Source organism: Pteropus vampyrus, unplaced genomic scaffold, assembly GCF_000151845.1.
Source record: "Pteropus vampyrus isolate Shadow unplaced genomic scaffold, Pvam_2.0 Scaffold584, whole genome shotgun sequence".
NCBI lineage: Eukaryota > Metazoa > Chordata > Mammalia > Chiroptera > Pteropodidae > Pteropus > Pteropus vampyrus.
The window spans coordinates 482047-506729 of NW_011889365.1; the positions used below are offsets into that span (position 1 = coordinate 482047).

At 35.8% G+C, this 24683-nt stretch overlaps 1 protein-coding gene across 3 annotated transcripts in view; it reads left to right on the top strand.

Moving 5' to 3' along the window:
- The first annotated feature begins 79 nt into the window (after positions 1-79).
- The window catches only part of CNST (consortin, connexin sorting protein), a 91723-nt gene continuing 67119 nt past the window's right edge, over positions 80-24683 (top strand). For 2 of the 3 annotated variants that reach the window (XM_011384518.2, XM_023525647.1), the window contains exon 1: positions 80-340. The gene's annotated coding sequence lies outside the window, so the exon portion shown is untranslated. Of the gene's footprint in view, positions 341-371; positions 463-24683 lie in introns of those variants that run through there. The other variant, XM_023525646.1, reaches the window with a different exon arrangement.

Genomic DNA, 24683 nt, shown 5'->3' on the forward strand with positions numbered 1-24683 from the left:
CCCCTCGCTTGCCCCTCACTTCCGGCCGGGTGCTGTCGCGGGAGGACTGTGAGTGGACTGACGAGGAGACGGACCATCCAGGCTGTGTACTCTATGGTTGTCCGCCCTCTGCGCTTCCTCTCTAGCCGCTCGCGCTCTATGCTCCGCGGTCGCGGGCTGCCCGGCCGGGAGGGGTGCGCAGAGGGAGGCGGGGCGGGAAGGCAGAGGTGTCTCCTCCACCAGAGCGGCGGGAGACCTGAGCAAGAACCTCTGTGACAGCTCGTCGGCCGCCATGTCATCGAGTGGGGCTGGAAACAGCCCCGGCGCCCAGCGGTAGCTCTCCTTCGACTCCAGTTGCCAGGTGAGAAGAGGGAGAGCCGGATGCAAGGGACCGGCCGGCTCGCGGCTGGGGTGCAAAATCTCTTGGAACCCCTCGCTCCACCCCCTGCGCTGTCCTCCGGCTGCGCCGCCTCCGCTCTCTGGGTGAGGTGTATCCCGGTTCCCCCACCTCCGCCCGCTCTCCGCTCCCCTGATTTCCTCTCTGTTCTCTAGCCTCTGTGGTCTGTTCCTGCGCATCGCGCCAATTTCTCCCTCTAGGGCACCGGCACCAGAAGTCGTTCCTCTCCCGGCTCCCCCAGGAGCCTGCGGCTTCCACTGTGCCTCAATTCTGTCCTGCTGCCCACAGCCCCGGCTCTCCACCCTGGTGGATGATGGCTATTTTCCTTCGTACCTGTTTTTCCCCCCCACACTTTGGCTGTCAAGAACCTCCTGGTGTCTCCCCTCCATTCTTCTCTCTGGGCCAACATTTTCTTAATTTTTAATGTTTAAAAGATTTAAAGTTACGATTTAAAAAATTAAGATTAATTTTAAAAGCTTAAAATTCCTCTCTGAGCTTAAAAAAGATTGAGAAGTTAGGAAGTTTATTCTGTTCCCTGTATAAACTTAGGCAAACACATTGGACTGTGGAATGCAATTTAAAAGACCAGCTCCAAGGACTAAAAATAGGATGCTCTAATGGAAATTTTGGCAGTCTTTTTGCCTACTGGGCAGTGTTAGAAGACTCGATTCTTTGCGAGTGATTTCAGTTGTTCAAGGAATATACTCAGAGCTTTACCCGTTGCCCTTTCCACCAAGGCAGGAAACTGCAGACACTCTGCTCCCTATTTAAAAATATGTACAATCCTTTCTGCTTACTCTGTTGGCTGTGCAATTGAGCTAGGCATTTAAATGCACAAGGAAAAGGCATCTAAGGAATGTATCGTGTAGCAAATAGCAATCTGAAGGTTATACTCAGCTGGTAAATCTCAAATGGATAAAGAATTGACAGTCAAATATGGCCTCTTTTGGACTATAAATTTTTTAAGACACTATGGAAAGTATCTGATCAACTGTTGTAGAAGCCCTGGGGACACGTTGATCTAAATTTCCTTAATCTTTCTAATACAGTATTGACAGTTTTCTATAAGTGACTTTTGCATCCTCTGAACACCTAAGAAAGCTTACCGTCCCCATCCTTTACTAAGCTGTCACCCCTTTCCCCTTAAAAAAAATGTTTTTCATAGGTTTGGAAGTACACGGATTTGTCTTTCCCAAGAGCCCTGGAGGCCTAAATATTTTTAAATCAAATAAAGCAGAATGATGTGTTATGGTAGAGGACGAGACGGTTCACTCATAGAATGTATTGTTGAGTTTCTCAGTTTTAAAATATACTTTACAAAGTTGTGGTTAAAAAAACACTTACTTTAAAATATGCTTTTCTGGTTCATAGTTTTGTGGACCAAAGGTAGCCTACTCAGCCTTAGAGAAACTGAGGTAGTTTGTTGTTTTGCCTTTGAGTGGTATTATTTTCTTTTGGTTTTGGAAAAAAGAATTACATTATGATAATTATTTCCCTTTTCATAGTGTTAATGGCTTATTTGTGGTTGAAGGTGCTTGAATAATAGAGACGAAATCTTGTAAGTTTTGTTTCTGAGACCCCAGCTGCTGGAAATGAACGAAATGTCCTTTTCACTTTAAAAATGAACCTAATAATCAGCTTTTAGACCTCCTTTGTTAGAAAACCTTGGTTTGTGGACTTCAGTCTTTCTTAAGAGGTGTGGTTCTTACATCCTGTGCTATTTTTTTTTTTTTTTGTCTTTTCAAGGTAATCTTTCTTTAAAATGGTGTCAGGGCACAGTGATTCTGATTATTTTTACATTCTTCGTAAGTTATTTTTATTCCTATCTTAATTGGTAGAGAAGGGAAAATGACCACTTATTCTTTTGGCTTTTAAACTGCAATTGTAACTGGGAAATGTCAAGTGATAGTTCTTGTTTGCAGTGAGAATTAAGGCTGTAGGGCTATAGAGATGCTGTCTAATGGAAAGATAATGCAAGCCACAAAAGTAATGCAAAGTTTCCTAGTCACGTTAACAAAGTAAAAAAAGAAACAGACGAAACTAATTTTCACTAATATTCTTACCCTGAGAGTCTGGGGTAAATTCTATGGGGCAAACTAATTTTTTTTTTTCCTCCCTAAAATGCTGCCATAGTCAAATTGAGAAGTTTCTGTGTTGAGTGTGTCAACATTGAGGAGGATGAACAGATGCACAGTGCACGTTTACTGAGGGTCATAAGATGATAGAGTGCTCAGTCATTTCCTGGGGTGTCATTGTTACAATTATTTACATCCTCCCGTCAACAATCTGTCAAGGCACTGTATGAGTCTTTGGCTACCATATCTGTTGGTGTTAAATAGGAGAATTTGACGACCAACAGGAAGATGGAACCTCATCGTGAACAGGTCGTACCTGCTTGTTGTAGCTTTACTTTCTGAATCAGTTTCAGGTATGGCTAAGAGTTTCGTAAATGTGCTTCTCTGTATGATGGTGTTTCTTATCAAAGGAAAGATAAAATCTTTTTTTAATGCAAAATTTAGAAAGGGAGAGGGTATGATTTTTGGCTTTAAAAACTGGGAGCCTGAATAGTAGCAGAAGAGTAACACGTGTTAGGTGGTTTAGGTAAATTTAAAAGGAAATATGGCAGTTTTTATAGAAAGCTACTGACGTATTGTTAGTATATGTGCTTTAAGCTGTTTTTGCAAGAAAGGTGGTGATTTTCATGGAAACTTCTCTTGTTCAGAGCTGTTATAAGTGAAAGATAATCCTATTGGAAAGGTAACCCTACAGGTAACTGACCTCAATGGAACCATTGTTCTTATCTCGACATCTTTATTCTAATAAACTTTCCTAAATGTTGCTTTAGCTACACTGTTTTACAGCTACACTTAATGTCAGAATTCATCGTAAGGCCTAATTAGTATTCAGTGTAATTTAATACAAGAAACATGCCCCCTCCCCAACCTTTATGGTATAAAGAAATCTTAAATTCCCTGGTAAAATCTAGTCATAGACCTGGCACAGTGTTGGCAGTGAACAGAGTATTAGAGGATCAAAGAATTAGGGAAGGGGGTAGTTACTGGATGTTGCTTGTCCCCATAAGGATACATGTATGTTATGTAGGAAAATATAGTGTTTTTATTTGTATTTAAATCCAAATGGCTATTCATTGACACCATGCTCATTGGATAAAGAAAGAGAATGCATTTTTTTGTGCCTACAGATTAGTCTTAGCAATTTTTTATTTATTTATTTATTTATTTTTACTTATTTCAGGAAGAATAGTTGATAGTTTGGCAATTTTCAGTTTTTAAAAAGAGCTCTAATTCGATTTAAGTGACTTCTACAAGGATCTTTTTCTTGATAAATTGTACATTTAATACATTTATATTAAATTGTACATTTAATACATTTACATTCTCTCCAATTTATGGCCTTTAAGATTCACATGAATTCAGGCTTTTCTTTATTTAGGAATCATTCCCTTGGGGGGAATTATATTTCCTTTTAACCAAGGAATACTTTTGTTTTTCATGCATTTGAAATAATTCATTTGTAATATTCTTTTAGAAATATGTCATTAGTCAATTATACTGCAATAAAAAATAAAGATAAACACCATGTCTGACCAATCCAAAAAAGAAAGAAAGAAATACATCATTAAAAAATTCTGAATCTTATAATAGCTTGAGGTTTTTAAAATTGTTTTGTCACAGTTTTGAGATTCTCCTCTTTAACGTATTCATAGATGGAAACTTTTTGCCATCAAGCCACTCCTCCCTGCCATCCCTTAGGACTTCTTGTTTTTCATCATCATTAGCCACGTAGAATGGAAACACAGTGTGTGTCTGTCAAAATACTGACAAATCATGGTTATTTTTCCTTTTTAATTGCAGGAAGAATTATGAAGCAGTAAGTGACCAATTTGACATTTGGGCATTGGACATTTTATTTGACAGTACCTAGGAGATTTTAGGAATTAACAATATTTTGTAATTGTCATATGTATTAAGTTCTCTTATGAGGATAGTTAGACTATTTTTCCTGAGAAACTGCTACTTGATTAAATAATTATTTTTTTCTGTTAGCTGCATTTTGAAAACCCAGTGAATTAGGTGGCTGTGGTTTTCTAATTTGAAGGCAAACTAACATTTTAAAAGGTTTTATACTATAGGTTTTGAAATAATTTCTTTAAAATATGTGAGCTTTATGGTAAGATAAAGAAGGCTGTTGTTCCTGGGTATTTGAGAGCATACCACGTATATTTTGATTTTATGCATGCGTTGTTTTTCTTCACTATTTTCTCTTCTGTAGGTATTACTACTTTACAGTGAAATCTTAAAAAGAATTTAGGTGAACTGAAACACATTGCTTAAGATTTTTCAATGAAAACTTATATTCGTGAAGATATATTTAATTTATTGAAGTCTAGCAGAATTATCTTTACTTTATGAAGCACCAAAGAGTACCTTTTTGGGGTTTTGTTTTGTTTTGTTTTGTTTCATTTTTGGAGAATGAAAAAGTTTTATTTAAATCAGATTGTAAAAGGATTCATACCAAGTAAATGACCTGATTTCCTCCCTCAAGTTCAGCTCAGATGAAAAGAGCATTGGAAGTTTGTAGAAACTATGCTGATTCGAAAATTATGAAATTTAGTCTCCTGGAAAAGACTTTATTTATACCAATTTGTGACTTCTTAATTCAAATTCAGTCATCAGGCTTTATTTTCTTTAACAATTTACAATACAATCACTAGGTTCCTTTTGTGTGTGTTTGTTTGTTTGTTTGTTTGTTTGTTTTTGCTGTGGAGTTCTTTGTCATGACAATTAGTTAAACCTCCAGCATTGGGTAAGCTTTGTAAAGAGCCAGAATTAGAAGTAGTGTTATGACTTCCTTATTTTAATCATTTGTTAAATGTTTACCAAATGATTGGTGACTGAGGAAAGAAAAGATTGTTTGTCTTATTAGTCTTACTTTTGAACTTTAGTTTTAAAATGGATCTATAGGTCTTATATTTGACCAAAGCCAGAGAAAGATCTATTTCAAATTAACCTAAAGTAAAAAAAAGTGTTTCATTTCATTCAGTTCAGGAGGTAGTTTTTCTTATATTAGATGGCCTCTTGGTTACTTATAACTTTGTGGATTTTGATGCCGGCAGGCTTCTTGTCTTTTCTCAGCTGCATGACTAGGGAAAACCTAGGGGTGTCTTAGGGAACCCCAGCAGGGATTTGACCTTCATGTATATATATTGTTTGCCTTTACTGACAGGCACAAAAGAGTTTACCTATGTGTGTGAAAAAAGCTATAAAGAAAAATTCTGCTCCAGGCACACTTATCTAGGCCGAGGAAACAGATATTCTAATAATACCTGTCTTATAACTAAAGCTTTCATGTAGTTGTGTAATACTTTCTATAAAACCCTGTATTTTGTATAGCCTTCGCTGGAGTGTCCATTTTGCTCTAGCTCCTCACAGTATATGAAAGGATATCCAGAATGCCCCTATAGCTTATTCTGCCTTCCACCAACCTTCCCGTTCTGTCTTCCATGGAAAGCTAAAAAGTCAGGACAGGTTATGGTTTACTATAAACTTGAAGGAGGGGTAGGAGTACAAGTCTTATCCCTTCCCTGTTTCCTCTTTCCTTCTCTGTTACAAAAATAATAATGCTCCAAAGAGGAAAAAGGTAAATAAATTTTAACTTCAGGAAAACAAGTTTATTCCAAAATTAGTGGTTTTCGTATAATGAAAGTCAAACAGGAATTTTAATTTAGCATTCAGATTCCATTATCTCTCTCATCCTTCTTATGCTGTCTGACGAATTTGCCAAGAAGAAACTTTGAGTGCAAGGAAACTTTGAATGCACCGATACTGTACTGTGCTAGGCTATAATTGTCTTTTTTTTCTCATATATGTTTAGGGAATATCCTCCACTGAAATAAAACATCTTTTGGGGAAAAAATAATATTCTACTGGCTATCTTCCAAAGCATTGGAAGTTAGCTTCCTCTGGGACAATTTTTTTTTCTCTATTGGTTTATCCTTTTCTTAGAATTTCAAATCTAGCATAAACTGCCTTACTCTGAAATTTTTTCTTTTCCCTAAACCCCATCAAAATCCATTTCTTGAATGACTAATTATAAGAAAGCATATTTATTTTTCCACCTATTTCCCTTCCTGTCTGTCTGTGTGGTAGACACGAATCAGTGTTGTCATCATTATGTCAAATATCAGGTTAAGGATTAATGTCATATATTTATTTAGATATTTTATTGTAGAAATGGAAAATAGTAGCCACCTATTTGACATGGATAGACTATAATTTATTAGGAACAATCAGAGTTTCTAACCTAGGGCTCAGGAATAGGCTTCAAGGGATCTGAAGGCCCCTGAAATAAAATTTATAGCTTAGTGGAAATACATGTGAATTTCTCAGAATCCTTAGCTTTCATCAGATTCTTCAAAGGGTCCATGACCTAAGAAAGAATAGGAACCACAAAATTAATTTGAATTTAGTTAGTTATAAATCTCTACCTGTTATAAGGAGCTATAGTTTTCTAAAGATCCCTATATATAAGCTTCATTTTTAGTAATTTATTTATTACCAAAATAATTTAATAGATTATCTCATAAGAAAAGGCATAGTGATTCTTTTAAAAAATAAATCTCCCTCAAATATGTTACCTTTTATCTTTTATATCTTTAGAAGTTACTCTTTATACTTCTCTAGTACCATACAGGATACTTTGTTTTTTATTATTTGTTTGCTGTCGGTGTGTTTTACAAGAAGATGATTAATTCTTATGTTGGAATTTTCCCTGGAAGTCCAAAGAGTTGTTCACAGATTTGGAATGAGGGTAAAAGAGACCTGCGTTTTATAAGGATGCCCTACCCAGTGAGAGAGATGGGTCCGTAGATAGGTTGATTACATAGACATGCTACCTGACGAGGTGGAAGAGGGTGAGAACATGGGTCCAGGTAGAAAGACATCCTTGCACAGCAGATAGATAAATACATTCTTCTACTGAAATAAGAGAGGAAATACGGGTCACCACTAAAATCTGATAACCTGTGTTTACTTATGGTCCAGGTGAGACTGTCTGCTGAGCTGAGGATAGGAAGTGAACTAGAGACCAATGGTAAAGGTTAAGTGTAGCTTTAGAGGATATGGCCCTGGGAGCTCTATAAGGACGGCCGTCAGGCCAACAGTGAAGCTCCGCCTGAAGTTGGATGGTACTGCTTTTATAGAGTTAACAATCTGTATAGTTATGGTTTTCTTTAGTAATAGAAAGCAGTTTGATATAAGAGCAGAGATAGTGGTTAGATTGATCAGCACTGGGATTTTATAGGGCGGATGTGGTAGAAGTATAAGAGGGCTGAGAAAGTAGCTAGAGATAATACATGGATTCAATGCTACATAGGAAAGTAATGTCAGGAGGAGGCTGACTAATGAAAAAACAAATCAGGAATCTAGAGGTCTTGATGTTGGTTGAACTAGGTAATGGCAGCAGAGGAAATGACAGGAAAGAATTGAGAGTAAAAACAAAAGGAATTTGGAGCCAGGTAATAGGATATCGGTAGTGGGATGTTGATGTTGACTCATCCGAGATGGATAGACTGTTTTGATGCTCAATGGAAGCGTAAGGCTGGGTGGTGCTGGTTAAGTTGACCAGGAGATAAGATGCCATTACAGATTTTGAGACTTGAAGAAATATTCATTCCACAAGTGTGTCACGTTTTTAGTAAGTAAAACACAGAGGTGATGTTTTCTGAAGAGTGATCTGCCTCTGATGTGCAAGATGGATTAAAAGGACTAAGTGAGATGGCGAGAGCCTTAATTAAAGGTAAACATATCAGCCTAAACTAATTTGAAATGTCATAACTTCTGAAATGATAGAAATAAGGAGTTTTTGTTCAAAAGAAGAGTAGAGAGTAAGCTAGAGGTTTTATGATTTTAAAAGTGTTAAAATTGGGTTTGATGTCCTATGGATGATGTTCTTTATCCAAGTTGAATTCATAAGTTAATTTACTGCTGATCTGTATGAACCTACACAGTACAATATACGTATGTATGTACATATTACAACATCCATATACATTTTAGTGAATATTTTGAAATATGGTGGCTTGCAAATGACTCTGAACCTAGCACTAGTTCCTATCAGCTTAATAGTTAATGTTTGAGCTCGTAGGTTATCATCATGGTTCTAAGTACTGTAGGAAGTAAGCCCTTTCACCAAAACATTTGATGAAAAATACACTCCCAAATATATATACATAATTTTATTTCTTAATGTCATTATTGGCTTTAGATAGATTCATTTTAAATTTTTTAAGAAAGGAAAGGAAATATATTTTTTTATTAGTATAATTTATAAGCAACTCAGTAAATGTTGTGTAGAATTTTATTTCTTCATTTTTACCAGAATTTTAAATGCTACCTTTTTTGACTTGGGGTCTGGCAAACTTGTAGGGAAAAGTTCTGTAGCAATTCAGACAAGTTCATTTCTAAGATCTGTAGAGTTCTGCATGGAGTGTCTCTACTCTATGCCCTTGAGACCTGGTTTTGTAGGAACTCCTGCTTCTCTAGGTAATTGGCAGCTATATCAGGTGACTCTTTGATACTCTAAAATAGTTTGAGTCCTAAGGTAGTGGGTGTCCACAGAAACGGTATATAAACACTTTCCAAAAGATCTCATTAAATGCACGAGATCATACGTGTCAATGTGATTACCTTCCACAGGGTTTGGCACACAGAAAGCACTTAGTAAATGGGACATTTTGTTTTTAATTTGCTAAATCGTTGTGATAACCTTGTATTTATTTGAATTATTTTCTTTTTAAAGAGGTGAGCAATATTAATAGATTAACTCTGTAGCATTCCTAGTGATTGTTAAAGAAACATTATCGTGTCCTTGATTCAACAATTTTTAAAAGGTTTTTGGAGTATAAAAATACGTTTAAATATGCAAAATACGGAAAAGTGCAAAAAAAAACAAACAAAAAAAATCACTTGTACTCCCATCAACTAAGAACAAGAACTTTTAACAGTTTTTGATATTTACGTTCAGTCTCTTTGGAGTGTGTGTAAACATAGTTGAGATCATATTTGTGATTTGTTTTAGATTCCACTTCCCTCATTTTATTATAGATTCTTAACGTACATATTTTGTGGCTTTGTAACATTTAGGGTATGAGTTAATTTACTTGTCATTACCCTGTTATTGAACATTTAGGTTGTTTCCAGTTTGTCACTGCCAGAGTGACTTTGGACAAACTATTTAATTTACCTTTTAGATTTTCCATTTGTAAATGGGGGAAGTAATACTTCATAGGAGTAAAAGGGTTAACTGAGATCATGTGTACAGAATATATAGAACAGTCCCAAGAACAAAATAAGCCTTTAAAATAATGCCTTCATGTTCATCTTTATGCATAGAGAATTTCCCTTTCTTTCTTTTTTTTTTTTTTGTATTCAGAACATTTCTTATTCAGCATAGATCTCCAGAAATACAGCTACTAGTTCTTAATTGTTTTAATATTCTTGCTGTTGTGAAATTGTTTTCTGGTCAGTTATGCCAATTTACATTCAAATTGAGCAGCATGTGACAATTCAAATTTCATTAAACCCTCACCAGTATTACATATTCTCATTTTTTAAAAATCCTTGTTATTTTGAGAGGCAAATGAATTGTCCATTTCAGTTAGAAAGGAGGTTTTATAGGAGAGTAGTAGGGAATAAAGTTAGAGAGATGGGTTGCCAAGAGATTGTAAAAAAGTTGGAATTTGAACTGGAGTAGCAGCGTGGGCACGTTGAAAGGCAACAACTCCTCATGGCCTCTAGCTACTTTTTTACTTCTTACACTTTTTCCCATCCAGACAGCTGTCACACTCAGTTCTCTCTAAAAGCCCGTTGTCTTGGTTTCTGTACCAAAATACCTGTCCCATCCCACCTCTCCTTATTTTCCATCTAACTAATCTTTCCTTCTTATTTTGATTCAATCTTGCCACCTCTGTGTCTTTTCTTGTTCAGGAGGCCTGCCCAGCAAAACAGCAGAGAGTGTGTTCTCTGCTGGCAGGCTCACTCAAGGAGGAAAGAAGGTGGACGAACCAGTCAAGCTTAGGTATTACCAAATGTACCAAGCAGACAAATCAGTCCACCTCCCCAGAGGTGAGTAAAGGAAGTACATCAAGAATGAGGAAAGTGTCTCCACTAGCATAGTCTTCAATATTTATATTAACTCTCAGCCACATTCTTACTGATTTAAAAAAATACATAAGCATATGTTCAATACTTTTTTAAAAGATTTTTCTGAGTGTAAAAATAATGCAACTTATAACTCAGTAAGTGAAAAGACCGATACCCAATTAAAAAATGGGTAATAGATCTGAATAGATATTTTTCCAAAGAAGATATACAAATGGCTAATAAACATATGAAAAGGTGCTCAACATCTTAGCCATCAAGGAAATGCAAATCAAAACCACAACAAGATGCCACTTCATACCTGGAGATAGAGAACTTGAAACCCTAGTACACTGCTGATAGGAATGTAAAGTGCTGTGACCACTGTGGAAATAGTGTGGCGGCTTCTCAGTAAGTTGACATTGAATTAGCATATGACCCAGCAATTCATCTGAAAACAGGTGTTCAAAAAAACCCATACAAAAATGTTTATAGCAACATTATTCATAATAACCAAAAAGTATAAACAACCCAAATGTCCATCAGCTGATGAATGGGTAAATGGAGTGTGGTTTATCCATACAACAGAATATTATTTGGCAAAAAAGAAAGTATTGATATGTGCTACAATCTGGATATACCTTGAAAACATGCTAAATGAAAGAAACCAGTCACAAAAAGCCACATGTTGTATGATCATACTTATAAGAACTATCCAGAATAGGCAAATCCATAGAGACAGAAAGTAGATTAGTGGTTGAGTAGTAGCCTGTGGATGGGGGGAGGGGAAGGCTGACGGAATGGAAAGTTACTACTGGGCATGTGGGTAGTGAGGGAGTAGGGAATAGTGAGTTGCTTTTGGGGGCGGTGAAAATGTTCTAAAATCGATGTGGCCTAGTTGTACAACTTTGTGAATATACATACTAAAAACTGTTGAATTGTACATTGTAAATTGTTTGGTATGTGTATTACGTCTCAATAAAGCTGTCATTTCATACATTCGGTTAAAAATTCATGTTTATCGTAGAAAATGTATAAAATACATAGAAGTGCAAGAAGAAAAAAAGTAATATATTAGAAGTTTTAAATTCCCTATTTCCATTTTGGTGATAAGTTAAAAGAAAATAATAAAAGCTTCTTCAAGATCATCATAACCAACACCTTAAAACAATATTCTAACATGGGATTTCAATGCCCAGATTTGCAATTCTGTTTATAACCATGAGGGTAAAATTAATAAATTATGCCTTTGGGGCAACATCACATCGTGTTGTAAGAACAAAGGTTTTTCAGTGGTTAGCAGAGAAGAATGGTAGGAGAGGTGAGTCCTCAGACGCTCGTGGTAAGTAGAATGCTGAACTTAAAGAACCTGCATCATCACAACTGATACCGTATTCAAGTTAGGAACAAAAGTTTTTCATAGAGTAGTCATGCATCATATTAAATTAATGTAATTTTGATTTTATTGCTGTTTTAATTGCTTTTATTAGTTTTTAAATTCGTTTCAGTTTAATAGTTCTGTTGGAGTTAAAAGCACATTAAACATTCTGTTTTCCCGTCTCTAAGTGAGGTTATAAGTAAAAATAATATGCAATGTTTAAGGACCATTGTAATTATTCCTTTTAGTAGAGCCATAGAGTCAAGAGAAATAGTGGCATAAATGGTTAGAATTGAAAGGGCCCTTAAAGATATTGATCCAATCCCATGGTTTTATTGCTGAAGAAATTCAGGCTCAGAGTGGTGTCTTGCCCAAGCTTTTCAGACAAGTTACTAACCGGTTGGGATAAAATGCAGATTTTAGTTTTTGCAGCCCATTGTTCTTTTTTTCTTTCCTCTTGTGCTTTATCTCTTTTTTTCAACTTACTCTCAATAATTACTAATAGCTTGATTTTTACTGTTATTGTTTACATGTGCTTTGTCCCCTCAAATTGAGTACTCTTGGGCACAGATTATAGCTCTTAATTCTTTTTATCCTATTCCCCTTCCCCCTCTTGCCTCCCCACATACACTGCACTGAGCCTGGTGGTATGTGCTTAGTAGGTGATCCATAAATGTTAATAAAGGACATTGACTTTGCCTTTAGTTAGCCACGGAAACTCGGCCTTCAAAATTTAGGCAAGCACCAGAGATGAAACATTTGGAAGTCACGTTCTAACATAGAACAGTAAGGTAACACTTTACTTTCAAAAGTTTTAGATATTAATTTAGGTTTTACCTTTTTAGAATCTATCCTGACCTCTGGTTTTTGATGGGACAAGCCAAGTTATAGCATTTCCGAAGATGGTTAAGCCACCTTAACCATCTTCCTTTTAGTAAGGAAAAGGACATGCATGTACTAAGGAAATCATTTGGATGCAAATGTTTTTGTGGTTAAAACGTCTTCAAAATCGGTAATTCTTATGAGATGAAGTTTAAGTAGTACCATCAGATCCTGTACTCTTACCAGACTTTGCCGTTCACGCCAACCCCGGTGCCCCTCCCCAGCATGGCACTACCTTTGTAGCCTCTTCCCTCTCCTACTTTTACCTCCTTATTCCAGTTCTCTTTCTAGATTCTATAACCATTGTCCAGGTCTGGTTTTGAGCTGAACTTTGGGCTAAGGTTACTTTGAAACTCAGTAGTCTGGGTGATATCCTGTACTCCATCCACTATTTTATACCCACTAGTCAAATTCTCCAAATGGATCTCCACTTTCACTTGGACCTCTGAGGTTACACTACTGTTATTTTAGTCTTTTACTTTCAAAATTTTAGGAGAGTCCTATTTATAAAATAATTTACAAATTACTTGTAAAATACTTTACAAAATAAAAAAGTATTTTCTTAATTTTAGTAAAAGTGGTCATAATTCTTATTGGAGCCAGTTTCATTCCATTTGTTTCACAGATTTTTATTTTACCTTTTAAATAGTCATGGGATTCTCTTTCATGTTTTTCTATGGTGAAGAAATCCACAGTAGAATGTGAGGTCAACCATTCAAGTAAAATTGTAGTTGAAGAAAACAAATAATGGAGTGGCTAGTTTAAAATAAATTCGACCTTGGTCTAATTCCATTTGTCTCATCTTTGTTTTTAAAAAGAACTTAAAACAGTTCTATATTTTCTTTGAATATTTAAACTGCATCCTTTAATTTTCGTAGCATGAGCAGCAAGGATTTGCTAATTACAAACTCAAAATTTTCTAGGTCAGAGAGTAGTATGGATCCATTTCATTTAATTCATTTGCTTTTTTTTTTTTTTTTTAACAAGTCATGCTTCTTTTTTGGAATTTGCTGACTTGTCCTTATATTTAATCTTTCAATAACAAGAATACTCTCTGCTTTGGAGTTTCCCCTCTATTTCTGTTTCCTATCAGATAATATTTGTGGGGTTTTGTTGTTAAGTAAATTTTAAACATCATCTTAAGTCATGAAACCATTTTTCTAAATCTATTTCCATAGGTAAGACGTAGTGAAAAGCAGACTTTAACTGAACAAGCATTTATTACGCACTATTATGTGCCTGGGGCTCTGTAGTAATAAAGGTATCAAAAGAAGTAACACACTCTTTTGTTTCAGGCACTTGAATTCTACCTGGCAAACACTATGCACATATGAAATAACTTGTGAAAAAGGCTACAGCAATAAATAAGCAATCTTGAGACAGTGTCCACTCGACACTTTAAAAATTACAGTGTTTCCTTCATTTTAAAAATAAGTCTTTGAAATGTTTTAGTTCAGATTCTGTATTAGCTATTGTCTCAAACTTGGATGGAATTTTTCTTAGGCCAAATAATAAAGATTCTTGCAGTTTCCTTTGCTCCTTCTCCTAACTTGTCCAGACTCTTCATGGTCATTCCCTAGCTCAAATTCCACGCTGTGTATGGCCATCAGAGACGATGTCGCCTCTGGAGCCAGCCAGCCTGGGTTCAAGGCCCCGTCCAACAGCTTTATGACCTCGGATGAGTTCCTTAACCTACCTGTCAGTGCCTCAGTTTGCTGATAATAACTACCAAAGAGTGTTGTGAGGATACATGGGTTAATATATGCATGGCACAGAGTAAGCACTTTACAGATAGATATTGCTGTTATTTTTATACTGTGTTATTACTGTTATTCGTAAGAACAAACTTAAACATTCTTTTAAGTCATCTATTTGAACCCAAAGATTTCTTGGACTTTTATATTTTTTATATCCTGCTCTGTAACATCTGTTTTAACATAAAAATAGTGTCTGCCTTTCTTCCTCAATTTTTGGAGTGAATTGATGTTACCAGAAAATGTGCATTTATCACCCAGTGACTGTGCAGATCCTTGGTCAGCTTTTACACTTCCTCTTTACTTTCTCTGTTAAATACTCATTGTGCCTTGCTGCCTACTAGGTTCTGTACATGTGCTCTCCATGAGTTTATAAATTCTCCTCAGGGAGGAATTCTGTCTCAGTGATGGTGACAGATGCAACAGTTATTGAGCATTGAATGTCATGCATCTTGTTATCGCTAGAAAATTTATGATTTTATAAATGAGTCAATAAGACAGACATTTTAATATTGTAATTCAAGTATAAAACATGACCGGAAGTGCCATTCAATACTGTATCTACACTTAAAAATCTACCAGATACTTAATTCTCAGGGTTTCCCTTAACAAACTTATACACTGAAGGAGAATATGGTCATTCACACAATCCTTGAGTGACTATACAGCAAGCACTAGCCTGGGCACTAGGAAAAAGTTGTAAAACGTGACAGCATATGGTAATGGTGTACATTCCACATTCACATAGATCTGGGTTCAAAACTCAGTTCTGCTATTTGCTACATAGATTGAGCAAGTTACTTATCTCTGTTTCCTTATCGTAAGATGGGAACAATAGTAGGGTTTCTAAGAGAAGGAAATGAAATAAGACGTGTAAAATGTTAGCCCAGTACCTGGCATTCATTAAATGTTCAATAAATATTACATATCATCAACAATTATTTTAGGAGAACAATGGGGACAGTTGTCAAGTGGGCTGGAATTTTAATTGCCACATTGGGACAGAAAAGGGGGCCCTAACACTGAGCCAAGAAACCTGAACAAGGCATTGGAACCGAGAGCTCCACATGTAGCCAGGACCCTTGAAGATCTGTCTTCTCAAAAGTGATGGGTTTGAGGGGAGAGGAAGGGGGGGTCTGCCCAGTAGCAAAGGATAAGAAGTTTTTCTGTCTCTGCCTTTACATTCTGTTGAAGAGAGGGGCTCCCCTGAGAATTCGTAACTATGAGTCTCTTAACCCTGAGGTTTGGGGTCCATATTAATGCTTTCCTTAGATGAGAATTATTGTAAAAACTGGTCCTGCCTGGTAACACAACCCGGACATCTGGTAAACAAAAGCATTCTGGAAGAAGTGATCCTTAAATTAGCCTGTGCAAGATCCCCAAAGATGAAACCCCTTGCCGCAGATTACAAAGTAATCCACCATGAGCAAGAGTGGACAGAAAAACAGATTTAGACTCCCGAGAACTTCAAAGAATGAAAAAAATAAATTTAAAATATGTAGGGTGCATTTCTAAAATTTATTTTAAAAGTCTAAAATACTATTAAATGTCAACTCTAATTGAAAAAAAAAATTTTAATCCCTAAACCTGGTAAGAGTTTAATTGCCACTTAAAACAGACCTATCCATAGGGGGAAAAAAAAAAAACTTTGAAACACAACTAACACACTTGAGCCAATAGATACATATTTAATATTAGTCCTTGTACCCAGCTATTAGTGAATGAAACCTGGACAAATACTAGAACACAAAGCAAGTCTCCACACATACTACAATATATGTTACACATATCACAAAGTCATTTAATAAAAACAAAAAAAATAGTCTTAAAATCCCCATATTAGGAACTCTTAAAACACTATTTGAAAATTTATAGATCAAAAAATTGTAAAATTTGAAAATTGTTAGAGCCAAATAGCAAAAGCTGTATATATTTAATTTATGGAGATAAACTCAGAAAATATACATATTGTATATATATATTATATATAAATGAAGCTGAAAAGGTAAGGAGCAAACACAAAATGTTAGAAAATTAAAAAAAGAGTCAACCCCAAAAACAGGGAAGAGAGGTAATAATACAGATAAGAAGCAAAGTAAATGAAATAGAAAGTCAAAGAACAGAATCAGACAAAATAAGTGGTGGTTCTTTGTAAAATGCAAAACAAATCTCTGCGGGGAGGGGGAGGGAGGGAGGAAACATGGAACTTGGGAGGGTGGGAAGGAGGGAGTTAGGGCGGGGAGGTGGAGGGAGACAGAAAGATTGATTTAAAAGGGGGCAAAATCACAAATACAACAGCATTTTTAATCAAAAGAGAACACTATTAAATGTATACAACAAACTTGAAAAGTGAGATGAAAATGGCAATTGTCTAAGAAATATAATCACCAAAATCATTTTATAAAATAGAAATTCCAAAGAGATACCTAACCACTAAAGAAACTAATTCAGTAGTTGGAATTTTACTCACACAGAAACAAACAAAAAAAAACTCATCAGTTACTGATATAGTCTATGGGTTTTACCAAACCTATAAGAAATAGGTAATTTGTTGTTACACAAAATGTTAAAATATTAGAGAAAGAGGGAAAACTCTCAAGTAATTTTGTGACAGTAAAATGATTTTAATAGCAAACCAAATGACAGTACAAAAAAAGGTAAGTATATCTCACTTTTTTGAGCACAGATACAAAAGTTCACAATATAATGTGAGCAACTGAATCCTGAAATTTGGTCTTTGTGTCTGTTTTTGTAACCATGACAATGGAAGTCCATCCTGGGAAAGCAAGTGTGTTTTCACAGTAGACAACCCATCTACTACTAAAGATACTTCTAGTGTATCTATCTATATATGTATAATTTATATACTTATATATAATTATATCTATAAGTGTATCTATATGTTACAGTGTATATATATGTACACATATATACATATATAGTATGAGCATATTCACTTATTTTTAGATTATATTCCTGTAACCCAACATATTAACAAATTTAAGTTATTTTAGTAATGGATTTAGAAAAAAATTTTGATAAAATTCAACATTCATTCAAGTTTTAAACAATAATAACAGCAGCAAACACTCTTAAAGAGGTTTTCTTTAACTTAATAAATGCTTAACTACCAAAAACCTCTGTCGGTTTGGGAAATGCGTAATAGCTACGGTTGCACGACAATTCGAATGTACTTAACGCCCTTGAATTGTACACTAAAAAATAGTTACTACGGTAAACTTTATATTTCACTACAATTTTAAAAACCTTATAGCAAACATCATATTTAATATGGAATTATTAGAATCAATTTCTTTAAATTAGGAACAAGACACAGTTGCCTACTCTCATTGCTCCTATTCAACTATGTATCAGAAATCCAGTGCAATAAAGCACAAAACAATAAGTATAAAGACTAGAAAGGAAATCGTTCTTAAGTGATATTACTGTCTTCGCAAAAAAAGCCCAAGAAGATCTATACACAAACTATTAGACGGAAAAGAACATTTAGCAATTTGTCAAATATAAGATATTCAATGTGCAGAATTCAGGGTTCTCATATGCTAGCAAAAGAAAAAAAATGGGGGCAAAAAACTTTTATAGTACTCTGCACATAGGAGACTTTCAAGTATTTGATTCACTTTATGCAAAAAGGAGCTATTGTTTTTAATCCTATTATTACTGTGCCTATTATTACTGTTTAGTCCTGTTATTGAAATATAATTTTTTAAAGATTGAGCATATTTGGATTTAATTTTGAGAACATTGATGTCTTTCTGAAGGTTTCATTATAGCATTTTTTAAAAATTTTAACGCATCTTTCGATGCATCCACTCACATCCTGAAGCTTCCCTAAATAATCTGCCTTTAGGTGCTGTTTCTGTTCTGTTTTTTCCTTGTAATTTTACCCTTTTTCAACCACTCCCATCTATAGATATGGTAATAACCGCATGAGTTAAATCTTTATCAGCATCTGCATACGTATCCCCACTCATCAGTCTTTCAAAAAACATAGTCTGAGTCTACAGCTATGCTACCCAGAACAAACCCGATCCAGTCTGATCTTGGAAGCTAAGCAGGATTGGGCCTGGTTAGTACTTGGATGCAAGACCACCTAGGAAGACCAGATGCTGTAGGTGGAAAAAATAAAAAAAATAAGGGATTGCAAACTGACAAGGTCCTTGCAATCTGTGAGGTCAACCAAGGGTTGCCTCACCTAAAAAAATAAGAAATATTTTTTTTAAAAAAAACATATTCTGGTTCCTTGTAAAGTACGTGCTTGTTTAAATGTATTCCATTACAGCTACGAACTCCTTGACGGTACGGAAGGCGGCCTCACATTTCAGAATCAGAAGATAGAAAACATCCCCCACCATACTACCAATTTTCCTCACACATTTTCTCCACCAAATAAATGCCACACGCACTTCTTAAAAACTAAATTTCCTTTGCCAAATTTCTATCGGACCTTGTGAAGATTTTTTTTAATATGAAAATAATTCAAGGAAGATTTTATATAGGAAATGATTGTGCTATGTTAATATTTTTCTAAAATCTTTTCTGGGAATAGAATTTTCTAAGTAGAATTTACTTGGAGTTGTGGAAAGATAAAATTTTTTTAATTAGATAAACACTAGCTATAGATATGTTTAAGGTATGTACTCTCACTTGAGAATTTATTCTGAAATAATATTAACAATTAACAAATTAAATATTCTCAGAAAAAGTAGGTTATTCCTATATGCTTTAGAAAATGATGCAGTATAGACTTTAAAATGCATTATTAACACTGAAGATTTATAAACAAGATTTTGTCACTAATTCAAAAAATCTTTTTTAGAGCTTGCCAGTAAGGTAAGCAATTAGAGAAATGAAGATTTGGGGAGTGACATTTTCAGGGGGTTTCAAGCTTATATAGAGAAGTTGCAAGAATAGTATAAAGAACTTTCCTATAACCTGATAGCTCTATTTTTACCAGTTAGAGTCTAATACAAGATCACACGTTGCATTTAGCAGTCCTGTTTACCTAGCCGCCTTTAATTTGGATCAATCCTCAGTCTTTCTTTATTGATCTTGACATTTTCGAGGACAGGGCAGTTGTTTTGAAGAATTTTCCTAATGATGAGATTTAGGTTGTGCATCTTTTGGCAGGAACACCAAAGATGTGGAGTTATGTCTTTGTTAGTCTCACCAAGGAGGCACATGCTAGTTTGTCCTATTATTGGTGACCCTAACTTTAATCACTTGGTTAGGGCGGAGCTTGTCAGATTAAATTTGTAGCCACTAGTTTTGATATCCAGTAATGATTCTTGCCTGAATCAGTTATTTCTATGATGGTTACAAAGTGGCGATTGTTCTGTAATTCTTTCTGCATTTATTAGTTGGCATTCTACCGAAGGAAGAGTTTCCCTTCTCATTTATTTTTTATTCAGTTATGTCACTATAAACTCATGGATTTCTGTTTTATCAGTGGGTTAGAATCTGTTATTTCTATACTCAAGCTCAAATCGCTCCATGTTCTACCAGTGGGAGCACATTCAGGCGATTTCTTGTTCTGCTGACGTTTCCCCATCTTTACACCCTGCTTCACTCTGGCAGGTTCATCTGGTACTTTCTTTTCCTCCCAGTCTTAGAATCAGCCATTTCTCAAAGAATCAATGGTTCTTTATAGTGGAGGATATTCTTTAGAAACCAAGATCTGAGTGTTAGGTATGCCGAAAGCTACTGTGTCATTGCTTCCAGATTTTCTTAGTGCACAGAGCTCAGAAATATATGTGTGTATATGATACACATATCTATTTCTAAACCTGTTTATCTTAAAAACCATGAGTTCTCACTGATACCTTGAATTTCCATCTAAGATCCCCTTCTTAATATGGAGTGAGTTTTCGGTCTTATATTAATTATAACTGTGGCTTTATTGAAATTATTGAAGGCCATATATAGATAACTTTAAATAATCATTGTTAATATACTTTGATTGTTTAGAGTCTTAATAGTTGAGTGATTTTTAATGCAATCTATCCATTGAGCTCGTCAGATGGTTTTTTAATGTTTACAAATGGTATAGGAGCACAGTTGAAGATTATTTCTAACTTTTCACCCTATCCTTAGACACATATCTGGGTTATCCTTAATTACAAATCAGAGCCGAAAATATAAGATAAAGAATTTTTTATTTAACCAGAACACACAACCCTCTACAATATGCTATTCGCTGCACAATTTCTCCTGCTCGGTAGCTATAGGGTGGAGATTTAAAGCGTGAGCTCTGAAACCTGGCTCTGAGTACTGGCTTAATCACTTGCTAGCCCTGTGACCTTGATCAAGTTACTTAAGTTTCTTTGCCTCTGTTTCTATATCTGAAAAATGAGAAAGATTTTATGTTCTTCACAGAGCAATAGAGGTTTAAATGAGCTAATGATGTAAGGTATAGTGCTTAGCATATAAAATTAAATCCAATTGCCTAGTAAGTACTAGCTATTCATAGTATTTAACTAAGTGGTACAGAAATATCTGTAGCACACTCTTCTTTCTTGTTGAATGCTCTTTTCACAAAATATCTTTCTACTTCATAGTCCATAATACATAAATTTATTCCACTTAGAGGTTAGTTGTAGACATCTCAGTTATAAGTAGCATTTCATACTAAGACTGAGGTTTTGGGTCTTAGGTGTAAATTATAGTTTAATAATGTGTTTTTCTCTAACCTTTTAGAAGTTAGAAAATTCTTATTAACTAATAGAATAATAAAGATAATGGTGAGAGAAAAGATATGAGAGAGAAATAGGATAAAGAAACATAATAAAAATAATCTGGAATCATGATTTCATTTCGATAGAAATTTGGTATCAAACAAGAGATAGTATAATTAACATGAATAAATTCATTTCAGATTTTGTTGAGAGCAGATCATGAAGCAAATTTGAAATACTATTTTTGTATTATGGTAGAATTGTAAAATACAGAGAAACCTATCCAGGAAAAAAAAAAAAAGGCACATAAAGTACAAAAGGGCCAAAAGGCAGGAATATGGGAGAGTTAAATATAAAATAGCAATGCAGGAAAACCGACCTACCTAGGATGATCCAGGGAAAGCCCTCATAAAGTAGCATTTCACTTTTTACCAATTTCTTCAGTTTTCAAGAGCTGTTTTTCTGTTGCAGTCCCAAAAGGGCTTATATTTTATAGTTTTACATTTCTTCTTAGCTTTCATAAAATGATATTAATAAATGTGGCCTTTAGTTCTGTTAGGTGATAAGCTATTCTTTGCCACTTTGAAGAAATGTTACGTGGCTGTTGGCTCATTCCTTTTAGCAGCGCCCACTGTGTGTTACTTTCCTTCATGTGTGCAAACCAGTTCTTTAGGGAGAAAAAAAGTTTTGCAAGTAAAATGTTATGCAATGTCTGAGTATTTTTTTAATATGCATTCTCATAATTTTAATGGTATCCAGTATAATTTAATGTCTTGAATTTGTAGAGGTGTTTTTTGGTTAAAATTTAAAAGATAGTTGTAAGCTCTTGTACATATCAGTCAAGTATGAAATTGTTAACATCTTAAGAGCACTCATTTTTAGTGACGCAAAACTTTTAGATACATATGCTAAGAATTATCAAACTCCCTGACTTTATACAGAATAACAACCTTCATGAAAATCAAAGGCTTAAGTACAACTTTGCTGTTGCTGTTTGTCTTTAATCTGCCTTCTCTGACCAGCCACTGCCGGCAGCCTAAGGAAAGCGGGACCTGCATCCGGAGGTGACGGGATAGGCAGCCAGAGGAGCTGTGGCCGGGAAGGTTCCTCGTAAATGGAAGCAACCCTCCTCCCGTGTTCTCTCTGAGTACACTGCTGTCTCCCAGGCCTCTGGGACCAGAGTCTGAAGGAATCCTGGGTTCCTTACACTTTCTGACGCTGTTCATTCCACCTCAGAGTCTGCTGTGCTTATATTCCCACCACTGTCATCCTGAGTCAGGATCTCATCGCTCCTCTCATCTCCAACCCGGCTCCTCTTTCTGACCCATCATATACATCACCACCGGATTAGTCTGCGTAGAGCACAGCCTGAAACCCTGGCCCCTTATTCAAAGCCTTTAATGGCTTCTCGAGCCCATCCACAGTTTAAACCAGTGCTGCTCAGATTATGCTCTTTGGTCTGGTGACTGTCCACCTGTCTGCAGTGAAATCGTTACAGAAATTGAGAGTTCGGAAACTTCCATGGTATTTTGACAGGGCAGTTTTATCTGAAATAATTTTAAAAATTGGATGTGTTTTATATGATTTTCCCCTCTTCTCCTTTCTTCTAATAAATGACTCATGGCCTACCAGAAGAACAAAAGGTCGGTCTTCCACAGCAGGTAGTGTGAGAAGCACTAGTTTGAATTCCTTTGACAGAGCCCCACCTCCGTTTCCATCAGTCTGACCGCTCACTACCTTCCTACGGCGTCCTATGCCAAAGTCCAGCCATTTGCTGTTCTTAAAACACACCCCGTGTTTACTCACCTTTTTATTTTGCTCATGTTTGTTTCTTCTCTTAAAATTGCTTCTCTGTGCACTTAGGATAAGGTGCAAGTAGGGTGGAAGGAGCACACCTCCTGAGGGCTGAGTCACGCAGTGTTCATGTGTCCTGCCCTCCCTCTGGGATGTCAGCCCTCCCAGCTGGTGGTGTGGATCAGAACTGAGGTTGAGAAGGGCAGCTGAGCAGACTGAAGGGCTGGAGCTGTTTTGCAGCAGCTAGCTATGCATGAGAAGCTATGCATTTCGTCTGTGTTAGGGAGGGTAAGGATGAATAGATCTAAAATGGGTGTCACCAATGGGTGGCTGACTTAATAACTCATGAATATCCATACTTTCCTGATTATTTGGTGTCTCCTATATGGTGTGATAAATATTTGGTGGTCTTTGCTTCTTTTATTTCTTCTTACCTATGTTTTAGCACATGTATGCCCTTAGTTACTTTTTCTATTTCTAATATGTCGAGATGTTTGATTCTATTTTTAGTTTCATCTCTCTTCCTCATTTCTACTATTTTCCGTAATATAATTAAATATTCTTAAATAGTCACACATTACACCCTCCCTACCAGTAAATTTTACCTTCTTTTGAATTCTCAAAGAACTTGCCAGTCATTTATCACATCCTCTGTGGCAGAGGTTCTTTGGGGAAAAGGAAGGTTAGGACAAGGTTTTAGCCATTTCCTACCAGAGTATGAACTCTAAAGGGCAGGTTGTATCTCATCTGTCTCTCTCTTCCTGTATCTAGTATGTGCATCTTATTCATAGTAGACAGTTGCGATCAATTACGTTAACATCCAGTTACCTCAACGCTCCAGTGCTGAGGTCAGAGTTCAGTCTCCACATGGAGATTTATTTGTTTTGTTCCCTGTCCTCATACCAAACCTTTGTACTGGCCAAATGTGCACTTTTGATTTCTAAGAGCACTGGGTGAAAAACAAAGCATTAGCACCTCTACTGCGTAAACAGTTCAGTATTCTCTTGGATGTGGGGCGGGAGCATCACATTCCCATTCAAAAGACAATCTTATATGACTGTTTTTCAAGATAAGGAAAGGTGGACAATAAAAGGTGGCAGAAGAAAACATGTGAGTTTGCCTGTAGCTATACTTTTTAAGTAAATAACAGGTGTTGCAGTCACATTATAAGGAACTAGAAAGTGATATTTGTTTTAGACTTGAAGCAGTAAAAGACAAATAACAGAACTTGGGAACTAACAACTAGAATAATCAAATGTTAAACTTAGGAGAAATTTCAGAGGAAACTTAAGTCCCAAGAAATGAGATCATATCAGAACTCAAGATTTCTGATTTAAAACGAGGTGGTGTCACTTTTTAAACAAAATTCTGGTGTGCATTTGAGTACAATTATAATATAGGTAAGGATTTTAACAATTCATTTTCTTTCAATGAAATAAACCAGAGGCAAGGATTTTACAAACTGCATTCAGCCATCCACATGAAGAAGTAGAAGAGCAGCAGAGATGTACAGAATAAAGAACGTACAAATGAAAATCGGGAGATGGACTGAAGAAATCTCTCTCCGTTACAATGAGAAAATTCCAGCATTTCTGTTGAAGCTTGGCATGCACGTAGAAGAATGGAATAAAGGAGTCCCCTTTT